Source organism: Scomber japonicus, chromosome 13 (assembly GCF_027409825.1).
Source record: "Scomber japonicus isolate fScoJap1 chromosome 13, fScoJap1.pri, whole genome shotgun sequence".
Classification (NCBI taxonomy): domain Eukaryota; kingdom Metazoa; phylum Chordata; class Actinopteri; order Scombriformes; family Scombridae; genus Scomber; species Scomber japonicus.
In genome coordinates, this window is record NC_070590.1 from 5073516 (window position 1) to 5088892 (window position 15377).

Genomic DNA, 15377 nt, shown 5'->3' on the forward strand with positions numbered 1-15377 from the left:
CCATCCAGGAACTTCTCACATACTCTAAATCACATACTACGCAGTTGAAACACACTACATACTTCAAATGACGTCAGAGTTAGTACGAGTAGTAGGAAAGTATGCGGTTTATAACAGACCCTAAGATTCAGCCGTGTGAATGCTTGCACTGATCGGTGGTTATAAATGACAGTTAACGACTTAGGGGCAGTTAAGCTGGGTCACAAGAGTCTGCTCAAATATACGAGAGCCGAGACTCAGACTAATGATTGTCTTAATTGCACACTCTCCAGGCACAGGGGTTAAAAAGAGTGTTCTGAGGGGTGGCAATAGAGAGAAATGTTTTTTTGGTGTTATCCAGACTATGAATATACGAACAATCTGCCAATTAGATGTTGATATTCTGGTGAAGCAGTGTAAATATCATCCTGATGTGAAGCTACAAGAAAGGTCAGAGAACAACCAAACATTTTATTATCCTTTGGCAACCATGATTTAGGGCTCTGCTATAGTTGGGTTTTAACCTTCCTGTCGTCCTCCCGGGTAACATTGACCCCGTCTGTTTTGACTGTTGCTTCTTTCCTCCCTTCCTTCCTTTCCGTCTGTCCTTCCTCCCTCTTTCTCTCTTTCGTTTGTTCGTTCCTCCCCCTTCTTTCCTATCCTCATTCCTTCCTTCCTTCCTTCCTTCCTCTGTCCTTCTTTTCTTTCCTTCCCTCCTTCTTTCCTTCCTTCCTTCATTCCATCTATCCTTCCTTCCTTGCTTCCTTCCTTCCGTCCTTTCCTCGTCTCTCCTTTCTTTCCATCCTTCCTTCCTCCCTCCTTCTTTCCTTTCATTCCCTCCTTCCCCCCTTCATTTTCGTTCCCTTTCGTTCGTTCATTCGTTCCTTCCTTCCTTCCTCCTTCCTTCTTTCCTTCCCTCCTTCCTCCTTCTTTCTTTCCTTCCCTCCTTCCTCCTTCTTTCTTTCCTTCCCTCCTTCCTCCCTCCTTCTTACCTTCCCTCCTTCCTTCCTTCCTCCATCCTTCTTTCCTTCCCTCCCACCTTCCTTCCTTCCTCCCTCCTTCTTTCCTTTCCTTCCTTCTTCCTCCCTCCTTTCCTTCCTTCTTCCTCCCTCCTTTCCTTCCTTCTTTCATTCCTTCCTTCCCTCCCTCCTTTCTTTCCTTCTCCCTCCCTCCCTCCCTTGACTCTAGGACAACAGGAGAGTTCATTTGAACTGTCAGACATCATTCAACCCTCCAGAAACAGTAAAGTGTGGGACGAACCCAAGGAGAAGCAAGATTAACTTATCAGTTATAAACACACGTGTACTGTACGTCCATGCTATCAGAAGCACTTCCTGTAGCAGATACAGCTTTTCACAGCTTTTTAAAATGTATTGGACTAACGAGCCTTAGTCTGTGATGCTTAGATATATTCCCAGTTTTATATTTCTTTTGCAATGATTGTTTACGCAGTGATTGGGGGCTTTTATTTTACACAGTGGGTGCCGAAATCTCCCTGCTTTTGGAAGATTGTTTACAAAATGATGCAGGATGATTACTGGCATTGTTACAAAACATGAATTAATGAGTGACCAGCAAAAGCAATGTGTTAAATTCTGTCACTAAAAAAATTCATTATAAAAAAAAAAAAAATCCCCAGTGCTGCTTTTTTTTTTTTTTTGGCGTCTTTGTAAACACACAAAAAGTAACTACAGCCTGAAAATTGTAAAATCTGGCAGCCTTAATGCTTGTGATTCATCATAATATATAAAAAAAGAAAAGTCTGTTTCCCTTTTATCACACGGCTTCCTCGGAAACTTTATTGTCATTCTTTGAAATGATGTGAAATGTCAGTAATATTTGCCATGGAAATGCCAGAGAAAGGAAAAAAAAAAATCTATCTACAAAATAATTTGTCTTTTTTGCTGCCATGAAGTCAAAGTGGAGACGTGCCATCAGGAGAAACACTTTTTGCATGCATTTTAACTTTTTGGCACAATCACCGGCATTACAAGGCGTATTTTGGCTTGCATTACACAGTCAGGTTAAAGTAATGCTTCCTCATGTTGGATTTCATCCATCCTTGCTCATAGTGATTTGTGCACACTCCAAAAAGCTTGTGATTCCAACTCCTTTGACGAATTTCACAGGATCCAATGTGCTTCAGTGACAAGAACACATTTGGAGTTGAAATACTGTTTTATATTTCACAATTTGTTCATGTTTTATTGTAAAAAAAATGGGTTTGTTTGATGCCAAATTTAAATGCATGACTCTCTTGGTCAAGAAGTTTAAAAGCTGCTCACTTGGCTTGACATTGCTAGCAGAAAATAGTTCAAGTTACCTTCAGGAAACGGTTGTAATTACAGACTGGAACCGCTATACTGCAAGTCAGAATGTAATATAATATAGATAGGTGATGCGTTTTGTTACTGATTGGCTGAAAGTATAAGATTTGCCGGTCATTCCTTGTCAGATTGTTAAATAAATTAATGAATGCATGAGTCTCAAAATCGGATTTGTGTCTATGGCTTAGTTTAAACCAGGCGGGGAGTTCTGGTCCTCTGAAATGACGCCAACGTGGAAGTAACTTAGAGCTGCATTCTATCAAAAGGCCACCAGGGGGTGACCATCTCTATACAAGTCAATGGAGAATTCACCAACTTCTCACTTGATTTCTAACCTCAGTAAACGTTTTCAAAATGTGTTTATGGTCTCAATCGCTAGTTTAAAGCCTTCTTCAATGCAGTATGATGTTCATTTGGGACATTTTGGCCTCCCTGATTTTATATTTGACGATAAAGCAGGGTATGCATTAGGGCGTGGCTACGTCCTGATTGACAGGTTGATTGACCAATGTCCTCGAGATCCAGCCCTCGCAACCATAGCAACCTCCCTGCTCCGCCCATGGCCCCGCCTCATGCCCATATAAGTAGAATCTGTGTTTTTATTTTTTCTCAGCATGCACCTGAAATTTTCAAGATGGCGCTGCCTCGATTAGAAACTATTGGCTTCCGAGCAGCAGTCCACAAACCAATGGGTGACGTCATGGATGTTACGTCCATTTCTTTTATACAGTCTATGGTCTAAACCTGATCTCCAAACTTATGCCACTTCTTATATTCTCATATCTCTCTACACACTTCTCATTGTTTTGGTTTCCTTACATTAACAAAGTGGAGTCATAAATCCCAAATATTGCCGTTGAAAGTGAAGTTGAGGATGCATCCTTTGCCTCATGTCAAGTTTGTGAATAAATGCTTTACAGGAAGTGGCAGCTTTAAGACATCATTCATCATCCTTCGCTGGCTGAATACAGCTGGAAAGAACAGTGAAGTAAAGTAGGGCAGTATGGCCCAAATATTGTGTAACTGAGTCCCATGGTGTCCTCTGGGGAAAATAAAAGGACAGGTGCTTTCACTGCATTTATGTTTGTCTCCAAGAATAGTACAGCTATTGTTACGGCACATGCATATATTATTTGTAACATCAACATTAGACAATGTGAGGCAGGGGGTGCCAAACATTGTTCTAACTGCGGATCATTTCTATTTTAAAAGTTTCACTGTGAGAGAGTGTGTACAAGATAATCCACTAAAGAAAGAGAGGTCAAAGAGAAAGCATCAAAACTAGATGTCAAACCTTTGCCTTCCACTTAAAATCAGTATATTGTTAACAGGAAGTGCAGCACAGACAGGACGTTGCTGCAAATATATACTTAGACAATATATTTATTATTAAACTATTGTTTTGGTAAATAATATGTTTCCTCCTGATCCCTGGTAGCAAATAGTTCAAGGTATCAGTCTGCAGCCTTGGGGAATAAAAACCTCTATCTTTCTTCCTTCCTTCTGTCCTTCCTTCTTCCCTCCTTCTGTCCTTCCCTCCCTCATTCCTTTCCTTCCTCCCTTCCTCGTTTTCTCTGTCCTTCTTTCCTTCCTTCCTCCCTTCCTCCTACCTTCCTCCCCTCTACCTTCCTTCCTACCTTCTTTCCTCTGTCCTTTCCTCCCTTCCTCTTTTCATTTCTCCCCCCGTCTGTCCTTACTTCTTTTCTCTCTCCCCTCTACCTTCCTTCCTACCTTCTTTCCTCTGTCCTTCTTTCCTTCCTTCTTCTTTTCCTTTCTCCCTCCCTCCTTCTCTCTTTCTTCTCTCCCCCCTTCCTCCTTCCTTACTTCTTTTCTCCCTCCCTCCTACCTTTCTCCCTTCCACCTTCTTTCCTACCTTCTTTCTTCTGTCCTTCTTTCCTTCCTTCCTCTTTTCCTTTCTCCCTCCCTCCTTCTCTCTTTCTTTCCTCCCCCCTACCTTCCTCCCTTCCTTCCTTCCCTTTTCTTCCTCCCTTCCTTTTTTCCTTTCCATCCTTCCTTCTTCCTCCCTTCCTTCCTTCCTTCCTTGACTCGAGGATATTGTTGCTGTAAATATATATTTAGACAATATGGTAAATAATATGTTTCCTCCTGATCCCTAGTAGCAAATAATTCAAGGTATCAGTCTGCAGCCTTGGGGGAATAAAACCTCTTATGTAGAGAAATGTTTTGTTATATGACAAAAATATGTAGATGATATTATTTTAAAAAGATGTATTATTATTATTAGGGCCTGAGCATGCATGGGGTGGCGAGGGCCTGTTCATCGCTGCTTGCAGCTTTAATTATTATTATTATTTCTGCAGTATCAAATGGGAGCTGAAGCACTAACCACACTACAGTACTAGAGTATGAAGTGCTCTTCCTGAATCCACAAACCTGCTAAAGGCTGCAAGGTAATTATCTGTTTACTGCATTCACAGCAGAAAATGACTCCTCTGAAGTGACTAATCCTTCTGATGCACACATGATACATGTTGTCAGGATACACTGTTAAGATAGATTTTTAATGAGCTGATAAGAGCATATCAATGGACTCTGGGTGTGATTCTCTCTTCAGGCTTGGTGACTGCTGCATAAGGATGGTTTTCATAGCTCCAGAGTACGATTTGTGAAAAAACGGGTGAGGTGGGGGGGTTTGAAATATTTCTATTCATGAAAAGTCAGAACCACGTTGGACCTACATAGACTATAGAGCCTATTTTTCACATTTATGAAATAATTATGAACTCCTTTTTAAGGAACGTTTTAATCTATTAACCCTCCTGTTGTCCTCAAGTCAAGGAAGGAAGGAAGGAAAGGAGGGAGGAATGATGGAAGGAAGGAAGAAGGAAGGAAAGGAGAGAGGAAGGGAGGAAGCAAAGGAGAGAGGAAGGAAGGAAGGAAGGAAGGAAGGAAGGAAGGGAGGAGGGAAGAAGGAAGGAAAGGAGAGAGGGAGGAAGGAAAGAAAGAAGGAAGGAAGGTAGGAGGGAAGAAGGAAGGGGAGAAGGAAGGAAGGGAGGAAGGGAGGAAAGGAAAGAAGGAAGGACAGAAGGAAAGAAGGAAGGGAGGAAAGAAGGAACAGTCAAAACAGATGGGGTCAATTTGATCCGGGAGGACGACAACAAAATCAAATAGCTGGATGTTTTCACTCTCAGCGATGTCATGCCAAGTTCATGCCTTAAAGGTTAAATGTTAATTGAACATGGCAGCTGCCCTTTCAGTGCCGTGGACAGCGACACAAAGTCAGATGTGACAACACTAAATGTCATTCATGCATGTCACTTTTTTTTTTTTTTTTTGCTTGCAGCTCTTTGCACCGCGAACAGCAAATGAATAAAATAAAACACAACATGCACTAGAACAACATGCTGTCATCATAAATAAATAGACTACAAGTACAGTAAATACCTAAAAGAGTCTTTCATGTTTTCTGTTGTTTCCTGGTTCATTGAATGCATCATCAGGTACCCAGACGCTGTGTCATCTCTATTGTCACACGAGCTCTAACAGTGAAAGTCCATTTTTAAATGATTTTATTGATGTTTGCACCGACTGTTTTAATGTTGCAGCACTTTGCTCAGATTATTTTTAATAGCCTATTTTTTTTATTATTATAGATATTTTATACAGTCTGTAGGTGGAGCAGCATAAATCACCATGATGAGGAAACATTTTTGTCCCAACTGAAGATAAAAATAACTCACTAGAGGAAGGAATATATAGATCCCAACACCCCACCCCCCACACACACCTCTCTCCTTGCACACCTTATGGAAGGAATGGAGAGAAGGAAAGGAGGAAGGAAGGAAAGGGGTAAGGAGGGACGTAAAGGAGTAAAGAGCGAGGAAGGAAGGAAGGAAGGAAAGGAGGAAGGAAGGGAGTAAGGAGGGAGGAAGTAAGGAAGGAAAGGAGTAAGGAGGGAGGAAATGAGGATGGAAGGAAGGAAGGAAGAAAGGAAGGAAGGAAGGAAAGGAGGATGAAGGAAGGAAGGATGGAAGGAAGGAGGGAAAGGAGAGAGGGAAAGGAGGAAGGAAGGAAAGGAGTAAGGAGGGAGGAAGGAAGGAAGGAAGGAAGGAAAGGAGGAAAAGAGGGAGGAAGGAAGGAAAGAGAGAAGGAAAGAAGGAAGGAAGGAGGCAAGGAAAGGAGTAAGAAAAGGAGGGAGGGAGGGAGGAAGGAAGGAAGGGAGTAAGGAGGGAGGGAGGAAGGAAGTATGGAAGGAGGAGTGAGCAAAGAAAGAGGGAAGGAGAGGAAGAACAAAGGAAAAATTAAAGAAAGAGGAAGGAAGGAAGGAAGCAAGGAAGGAACAGTCAAAAGAGACGGGGTCAATTTAACCCGGGAAGACGACAGGAAGGTTAAGAAGCCTTTTAAACATGTTGTAGCCGAAGCTTTAATCTAGTATTATCTCCACTTCCTCTGAAGGACGTGAAGAAGAAGATGCATAGCCCTCATATGGCTTTACATGCATAAGATTTATTTATTTATTTTTTTTACTGTTAAATCAAGTTCATCCTGATAGAAAGTGCCCACTCATTTCCAAAGTGGATTATCACAGCGGTTTGCCAGCGCAGCATAACTGAGCTCAAAAAACAATCTGATTTAGAGATAGAGGGCAAAGGGAGGGAAGAATTTAAACACAGCAATAATTATGCTAATTTTCACTGAACTCCTTTTGACTTTTTTTTAAAACTCATTTTCACTTAGTTTTCTGTTAATTTCAACTGAGTGGTTTTCTCTGTAATTCCACAAAAATATTAACTTTAAAAAAAAAAAATGTTTTCAATGAGTCTAATGATTTGTAAATACTCATTACAACACTGGGGAATACTACTTCCTGTCTCACATTCATGACCAGAAAGGGACAAATCTAAACCTTCATTCCTCCCTCCCTCCCCCTTTCTTCCTAACCTCCCTCCTTCCTTCCTTCCTTACCTTCCTCCCTTCCTCCTTTCCTCTGTCCTTCTTTCCTTCCTCCTTCCCTTCCTCTTTTCCTTTCTCCGTCCCTCCTTCCTTACTATTCTTCCTCCCTTCCTCCTTAGCTCTGCCCTTCTTCCCTTCCTTCCTCCCTTCTTCTTTTCCTTTCTCCCTCCCTCCTTCCTTACTTATTTTCTCCCTCCCTCCTACCTTCCTCCCTTCCTTCTTTCCTCCCTCCCTCCTTCTCTCTTTCTTTCCTCCCACCTACCTTCCTTCCTTACCTTCCTCTTTTCCTTTCTCCCTCCCTCTTTCCTTACTTCTTTCTCCCTCCCTCCCTCCCTCCCTTCCTTCTTTCCTCCCTCCCTTCCTTCTTTCCTCCCTCCCTCCTTCTCTCTTTCTTACCTCCCCCCTACCTTCCTTCCTGCCTTCTTTCCTCTGTCCTTCTTTCCTTCCTTCCTCTTTTCCTTTCACCCTCCCTCCTTCTCTCTTTCTTTCCTCCCCTCCCTTCCTCCCTTCCTTCCTTGCCTTCCTCCCTCCCTTCCATCCTTCCACCCTTCCTTCCTTGACTCGAGGACAACAGGAGATACAGACTCTTTAACCAGCATATTTGGTTAATGTGCCTTAAATTGGTAGAATTGAAACTTATGGTCGGTCTACACTTTGATAGAAATGATAAAAGTCAGTTTAGAAACTAGTATGTGTGATATTAAAGTCAAGGGAAAGCAATAACGTATCACTTCTCTATTTATACTTTAATAAGGACAAGACATCTTATATGTTAGGACTTTCTCCTTTTACACAACACAATAGGAAGTAGAGGTTTGTTCAGTAACAGCATTTCCTCAAGGAGTCCACATGAATATGACTAACAGATGCACTCAGACAAATTATGCAATATGAAAACACACACACACACACACACACACACACACACACACACACACGTACACACACACACACACACACACACACACACACACACACACACACACACACACACACACACACACACACACACACACACACACACACACACACACACACACACACACAATTGCATCTTTCAGAGCTTGTGCTACTGTATCTTGAAGTATGTGAAGGTTTTTTTTTTCAAGGTTTTGACCAACTGAACTGAACATGAATGAGTGTTTAATGTTTCACTACTTGAATGGTGAAGACATTATTTCAATGAAAATTAAATTAAATTAAAACTCACACCAAACTGACATATTTGGAATTTCTTACATACATATTCACCATTTAAATGTTTTTTGAGAGGGCTGAGAGAAGGAAAGGAGGAAGGAAGGAAAGAAGTAAGGAAGGAAGAAAGAAGGAAGGAAGAAAAGGAGGAAAAGAGGGAGGAAGGAAAGAGAGAAGGAAAGGAGGAAGGATGGAAAGGAATAAGGAGGGAGGAAGGAAGGAGGGAAGGAAAAGAGTAAGGAAAGGAGGGAGGGAGGAAAGGAGGAAGGAAGGAAAGGAGTAAGAAGGGAGGAAGGAAATGAGTAAAGGAAGAAAGTATGCAAGGAGGAGGGAGCAAAGAAAGAGGGAAGAAAGAAGGAAAAATTAAAGAAAGAGGAAGGACGCCAAACTGACATATTTGGAATTTCTTACATACATATTCACCATTTATTTATTTTTTTTAGAGTGCTGGTATTTCCAAAGGTGTCAACAATAATGTCCAGTGTGAAATACAACACCAGTAAAGACTTGGTAGGGAGCCTCTATTTGAAAAATGCCATTCACGCTTCCTGTGTATGTGTGAATAAGTGGTCTGTGTCTGTCTAAAAGTGGCATTGGCTACTTTTAGCTAAAATGAAATCTTGTTACATGAGTGCTTTTTGTACCTGCTCTCCTTCACTGAACACTCTGTTTTCAAAACTCCAGGAGATTGTGGGTGTCGGGTCGCCGGACGCCTCGCAGGTCAGGGTGACCAGTTCGTCAAACTCGGAGGCAGTCTGGTTATTCAGGTAGGTGATCTTGGGTTGAACTAGAAGCAAGACAACAATAACAACAAGTATGATTATATACTGGAGGTTTATAGGGCTGATCAGAACACTCGGAGGCAGCAGACATATTATTAAAGGGAAACTTAAAACCTACCTTGATTCATAATTCAATAGTTTATGGTCTTTTCATTTTATTATATTGTGCTTCATTTATTTATTTATTTATTTCGTCTTTTAATCTCTCTCTTAACCTTCCTGTCGTCCTCCTGGGTCAAATTGACCTCGTCTGTTTTGACTGTTCCTTCTTTCCTCCCTTCCTTCCTTCCTTCCTTCCGTCTGTCCTTCCTCCCTCCCTCCCTCCTTCTCTCTTTCTTTCCTTCCTCCTTTCCTCCCTCCATCCCCTTTTCTTCCTTCCTTCTGTCCATCCTTCCATCCTTCTCTCTTTCTTTCCACAACCCCTACCTTCCTCTTTTCCTTCCTCCTTTCCTTCCTTCCTCCTTCCTCCCTCCTTTAATTCCTTCTTCCTCCTTTCCTTCCTTCCGTCCTCTTTCTTTCCTCCCCCCTACCTTCTTTCCTCTGTCCTTCTTTCCTTCCGTCCTCTTTTCCTTTCCTCCCTTCTTCCTCCTTTCCTTCCTTCCTCCCTCTTCCCTTCCTTCGTCCTCCTTTCCTTCCTTCCTCCCGCCTTTCTTTCCTTCCTCCCACATCTCCTTCCTTCTTCCTCCTTTCCTTCCTCCCTCCCTCCCTCCTTCCCTCCCTCCTCTCCTTCCTTCCTCCCTCCATCCCTCCCTTCCTTCCTTGACTTGAGGACAACAGGAGGGTTAATCTAGCTTTAACCTCAATCTTCTATTTTACTTTTCTTTTGCCTTTTTAAATATCTTCTCTTATAAATAAATAAATAAATAAATAAATAAATAAATAAATGAAGCAGTTTCACCTAAAAAAAAGTTGAAGGCTGAAGCATTTGATTATAGCACCTAACCCTTTGAATCACTGTTAAATATCGCTCCCATTACTGTATTAAAGCTTAGAGATGCTAAGAAAAAGATGAGGATGATGGTTTCATACCTCATCGGCCTGTAATAGAGCTACAAGGACATGATTACGTAAGGCTGGTCCAAAATGTCCTCATGAGGAGAGAAACTCCACTGTGATATCTTTGAATGTCCTAAGGGGTTACTTAATTAGTTTTCAATAGGACAACTATATACTTCACACTGTGTAAGCCTGAACTCAGCCACTGGAAAAAAGCTGTAGAGTAAAGTACAGCAAATGTCAATAAGTACAAAAGAAAAGGTTGTAGATAGAAAAAAGTGTTTGGTGGGGGGGGGGGGGGGGGGGGGGGGGGGGGTTATGCTAGTGTAAGTGAATCAAGTCATTCTCTTACCAAACACGTTCAGGCTGACTTCCTCGGTTTTCTCTCCTGCCTTGTTCTTGGCGATGCAAGTGTAATCTCCTTCATCCACTTTCTTGACATCTTTTATTACCAATTCTGAACCATCCTCGTTCAGGCTGTACTTATCACCCGTTTCAAGGACAATGTTGTTACTGCGGTAGAGTGGGAGAAAAGAGGGAGAAGAGAAAAAAAAAAAGACATGAAGGCCTTCAACATCACAAGCAAATAAGTTTCTTAACTCTATCACAGTGATCTATTTGTAGTTGTATATCTCAAGAAGAGAGCAGCTGCTGCCTGACCATGGCTGAAGGAGCAACACAGCTGTCCTGTACTGTAAAACCCCCGGAGGACATGCAGCTTTTGTTTGTCTCGGCTCTTCTTTAACCCTTACATCTGGTTTGGGTTTTTTTTTATATGAAGGCTTTTTTCCCCCCCTTATTTTTTTAATTCATTTTAAGATTAATACACAGAAACAAGGTATAATTTTTTTCTTCCCAACATCTAGACACCAAAAAAAACCCATACCAATAACCAAGAATAAATTAGAAGAAAAATAAATAAATAACAATAATAAAATAAATAAATAAATATAATAATAATACTAAAATATAAGTAAATTAATTAATAATTTTTCTTTTAATTAAAAAAAATAATAAATAAATATAATATAATAAATAAATAATGAATAAATAAATAATAAAAAAGAAAAGACACAAAAAAAACCCATACCAATAACCAAGAATAAATTATCAGAAAAAAATAAAAAAATAAAAATAAAATAAACAAATATAATAATAATAAAAAATAAGTTAATTAATTTATTTAAAAAATGTTAAAAAATGAATAAATAAATATAATATAATAATTAAATAATAAAAAAGAAAAGACACCAAAAAATTAGAAGAAAAATAAATAAATAAAATAAATAAAAAAAATAAAATAATAAAATAAATAAAAATATTAATAATAAAAAATAAGTCAATTAATTAATTTATAAAATTTAAAAATGAATAAATAAATATAATATAATAAATAATAAATAAATAAAAATAAATAAATTAATTAAAAAAAATAAAAGTTTGTTGCTGATGAATATTCTTTTTCACTTTGGAGAAAACATATTTTTTTTCATTCTTTTGGAAGTAGTAGAAATCTTCACTTAGAGGTTACAATCCTGTTTCTTGTAGAGCATTAAGTATTTGTATGCCTGGTGCAGCAGCCTTCCTGAAGCATTTCCCAGGCAGACAGTGAATGACAGCCCTGTCAGCAGCTCGAGGAAAACAAGAACAAATAAAGCTTTACCCCCGTCTGTTTTTCTCCCTGCCTCACCCATCTGTCCTCCCAACAACCCTCTTTGTCGCATCTCTCTCCTCTGACCAAGGATGTGCATCTCCCCCCTGAGCCTCAACAGATACATCACATATCTCCTCTGCTTCACGGGAAGAAACAGCTGTGAGCATTATCAGACACTTCAATCGTCTTATCCAGTCACATCTCTGGAAGAAAAGCATTATTTTAAAGGTTCCCTCTCTGCACAGCGGTGGCACATGAAAGCAGAGAATGATGTAGCATTAATATTAAAGCACGTGGAGCGACCGCAGCACAGAGATAAATTAATGTTGGTTATTTATACAACTTTTCAAAACTGAGTTAATCTTTCATGCGTATTAAACACATAAAAGTTTAACGGGGAGACTCTTGACCTCCTGGATCAAATTGACCCCGCCTGTTTTTACTGTTCCTTCTTTGCTTTCCTTCCTTCCTTCCTTTCCTCCTTTCCTCCTTTCCTCTGTCCTTCCTTCCTTCTTCCTTCCTTCTTTCCTCCCTCCCTCCTACCTTCCTTCCTTCCTTCTTTCCTCCATTCTTCCTTCATTTCCTTCCTCCCTTCCTTCCTTCCTTCCTTCCTCCTTCCTTTCTTCTTCCTTCCTTCCTCCTTCCTTTCTTCTTCCTTCCTCCCTCCTTTCCTTCTTTCTTCCTCCCTCCCTCCCTTCCTCCCTCCTTTCCTCCTTTCCTTCCTTTGTTCCTCCCTCCTTCCTTCCATCATCCTTCCTTCCTCCCTTCTTTTCCTTCCTTCCTTCTTACTCCCTTCCTTCCTTGACAACAGGAGGGTTAAAAATACATATTATCCCTCATTTCCTTCCTTCTTCCTCCTTCCATCCTTCCTCCCTCCTTTCCTTCTTTCCTCCTTTCCTTCCTTCATCCTCCCTTCCTCCCTCCTTTCCTTCCTTCCTTCCTTCAGAGAATGATGTAGCATTAATATTAAAGCACGTGGAGCGACCGCAGCACAGAGATAAATTAATGTTGGTTATTTATACAACTTTTCAAAACTGAGTTAATCTTTCATGCGTATTAAACACATAAAAGTTTAACGGGGAGACTCTTGACTCTTGAAATTTTAATTTAAGGACTTAATAATAGATTATGAAGACCTCCAGCGTTTGAGACAACAACACTGATGATGTCTTAATACTACTTCATTTAGCTCATTTTCAGCTTGTATCTACATGTTGTGAAGACAAATTGCATTAGTTTCTTCTTCACTGACAAAATTGTTAAATATTAAGTTAAACCTAAATGAGTCTGAAAACTAAATTATTACAACTTTATGGGCGATATGATGTTTGTAGATATGATGAGGACTCAAATCAGCAGGTTCAATACTGGATTCTGATTCAACTTCCTGTCGTCCTCCCGGGTCAAATTGACCCCGTCTGTTTTGACTGTTCCTTCTTTCCTCCCTTCTTGTTTCCTTCCTCCCTCCCTCTGTCCTTCCTTCTTTCCTTCTTTCCTCACTCCCTCCGACCTTCCTTCCTTCTTTCCTCTGTCCTTCCTTCATTTCCTTCCTCCCTTCCTTGTTTCTTTCATTTCCTCCCTCCCTCATTTCCTTCCTTATTCCTCCTTCCATCCTTCCTCCCTCCTTTCCTTCTTTCCTTCCTTCATTTCTTTCTTTCCTCCTTTCCATCCTTCTTCCTTTCTTCTTCCTCCCTTCCTTACTCCTTTCATTCTTTCCTTCCTTCATGCTCCCTTCCTTCCTCCTTTCCCTCCTTCCTTCATCCTCCCTTCCTCCTTTCCTTCCTTCATCCTCCCTTCCTTCATCCTCCCTTCCTTACTCCTTTCCTTCCTTCCTTCTCCCTTCCTCCCTCCTTTCCTTCCTTCATCCTCCCTTCCTCCTTTCCTTCTTTCATCCTCCCTTCCTCCCTCCTTTCCTTCCTTCCTTCCTTCCTTCATCCTCCCTTCCTTCCTCCTTTCTCTCCTTTCTTCTTCCTCCCTTGCTTCCTTGACTCGAGGACAACAGGAGGGTTAAAAACACATATTATCAAACCCTAATCATCACATTACCTTATAAAACCAAATAGAGTCAAACATGCTTTGACTTTATATTCCAGCTGCTATTACTTTTAGTTTAATATATATTAGCTTTTTCCTTTAATCCTTTTCAGCATTCATTGCCTCTAATCCATTATACTGCAGTTTGTGGAAATTATTGTTGATGAGAGTGTTGAAGAGAACAAGCTGACTGGTTAAATAAGGAGTTTTAGACATCACTACAAAAACTCTAATTTATTTTTAAATCTATCATATTGTGAGATAGTTGGGGCGAATACTTTTCACACTATTAATACTCACCACAAAATCTTGGCCCTCCTAAAATCAGAGTTACGCATCTCATCTACTCCTCTGTTTCATTTCACTCTACATTCATATTATTTATAACATGTGTTTTTATTTATGAGATACACTGTGAAGGGAATATTCCTGAGAATTCAAGAAACATTCACAGCTCTTTCTTTCTTTCTTTCTTACTCATCTCATCAATCTCTAAAAATTCTCAGTTGCAGAGGTCAATTTCCGATAAGATTTAAGGGTGGCAAATTATGGAAAGGCTTTTCCCCACCTGGCAAATTGACGCTTTAAGATCGTATAACTGATGTTGTGTAACTGCTTTTCCTCATGTATTGCTGCCCATGTATTCATGTTTCATTCATAGTGACATCCATCATTATTACTGCCCCAAGAGTCAATACAGATGTATAAACCAATGTTCCCCCCTCACAAACACATACACACATATAGTCACATTATTTTCTGTATGTTAATTTGTGTGGTCTTCCTCTCCCTGCACTGTATATCATTTGTTATCTTTGTCATTTTTATGTATTTTTTAAATTGTGCAGATATAAAAGTGAATTTAAAAATCAAATCTCACCTTTTTAAAACACTATATATTATAGCCAGGCCAAGTTTGATTGCATATGGTTTGCATATAGAGGAGTGCTTGCTATATTGCTAATATATCCATACTAACCAGATCATAATGGTTATGCAATTTAATTAGTGTGCAGAGTGGAAACCTGCTTAATAATACTCATCAAAGCCTTTCTGCCCTTATTGCAATCATGCAAATGTAAATACATGTAAATCTAATCATTTCACCCACACAACAATTTGCAGGTGAGCCCATGCATTTCTAAATTATGTCACTTTGACATCTTTTATAATTATAACACTTGAAGCAAACAAACATGAAACATGAAAAGCATTGACAGGAAGTGCTTATATATATTTTTGATCAGAAGGCTCAGTTTTGTAAAAGGGCAGAAAAACTCATTCCTGGCTTATCAATACTGATATTATACCTGAAACATGCAATTAGCATTTCCATTTCGTGTTGAAGTTCCCCTACAGAGGGCTCGTTTGGAGCTCAACTTGATATTTTAATGAGTATAATGGAAAAACTGTGTTCCTTGTAGGACATCTTAATCTGGAGCTGAATATTTTCAGCAAGGCTTCTGTGCGCAGGTGTGTGGTCTCTATTTTGAGTTT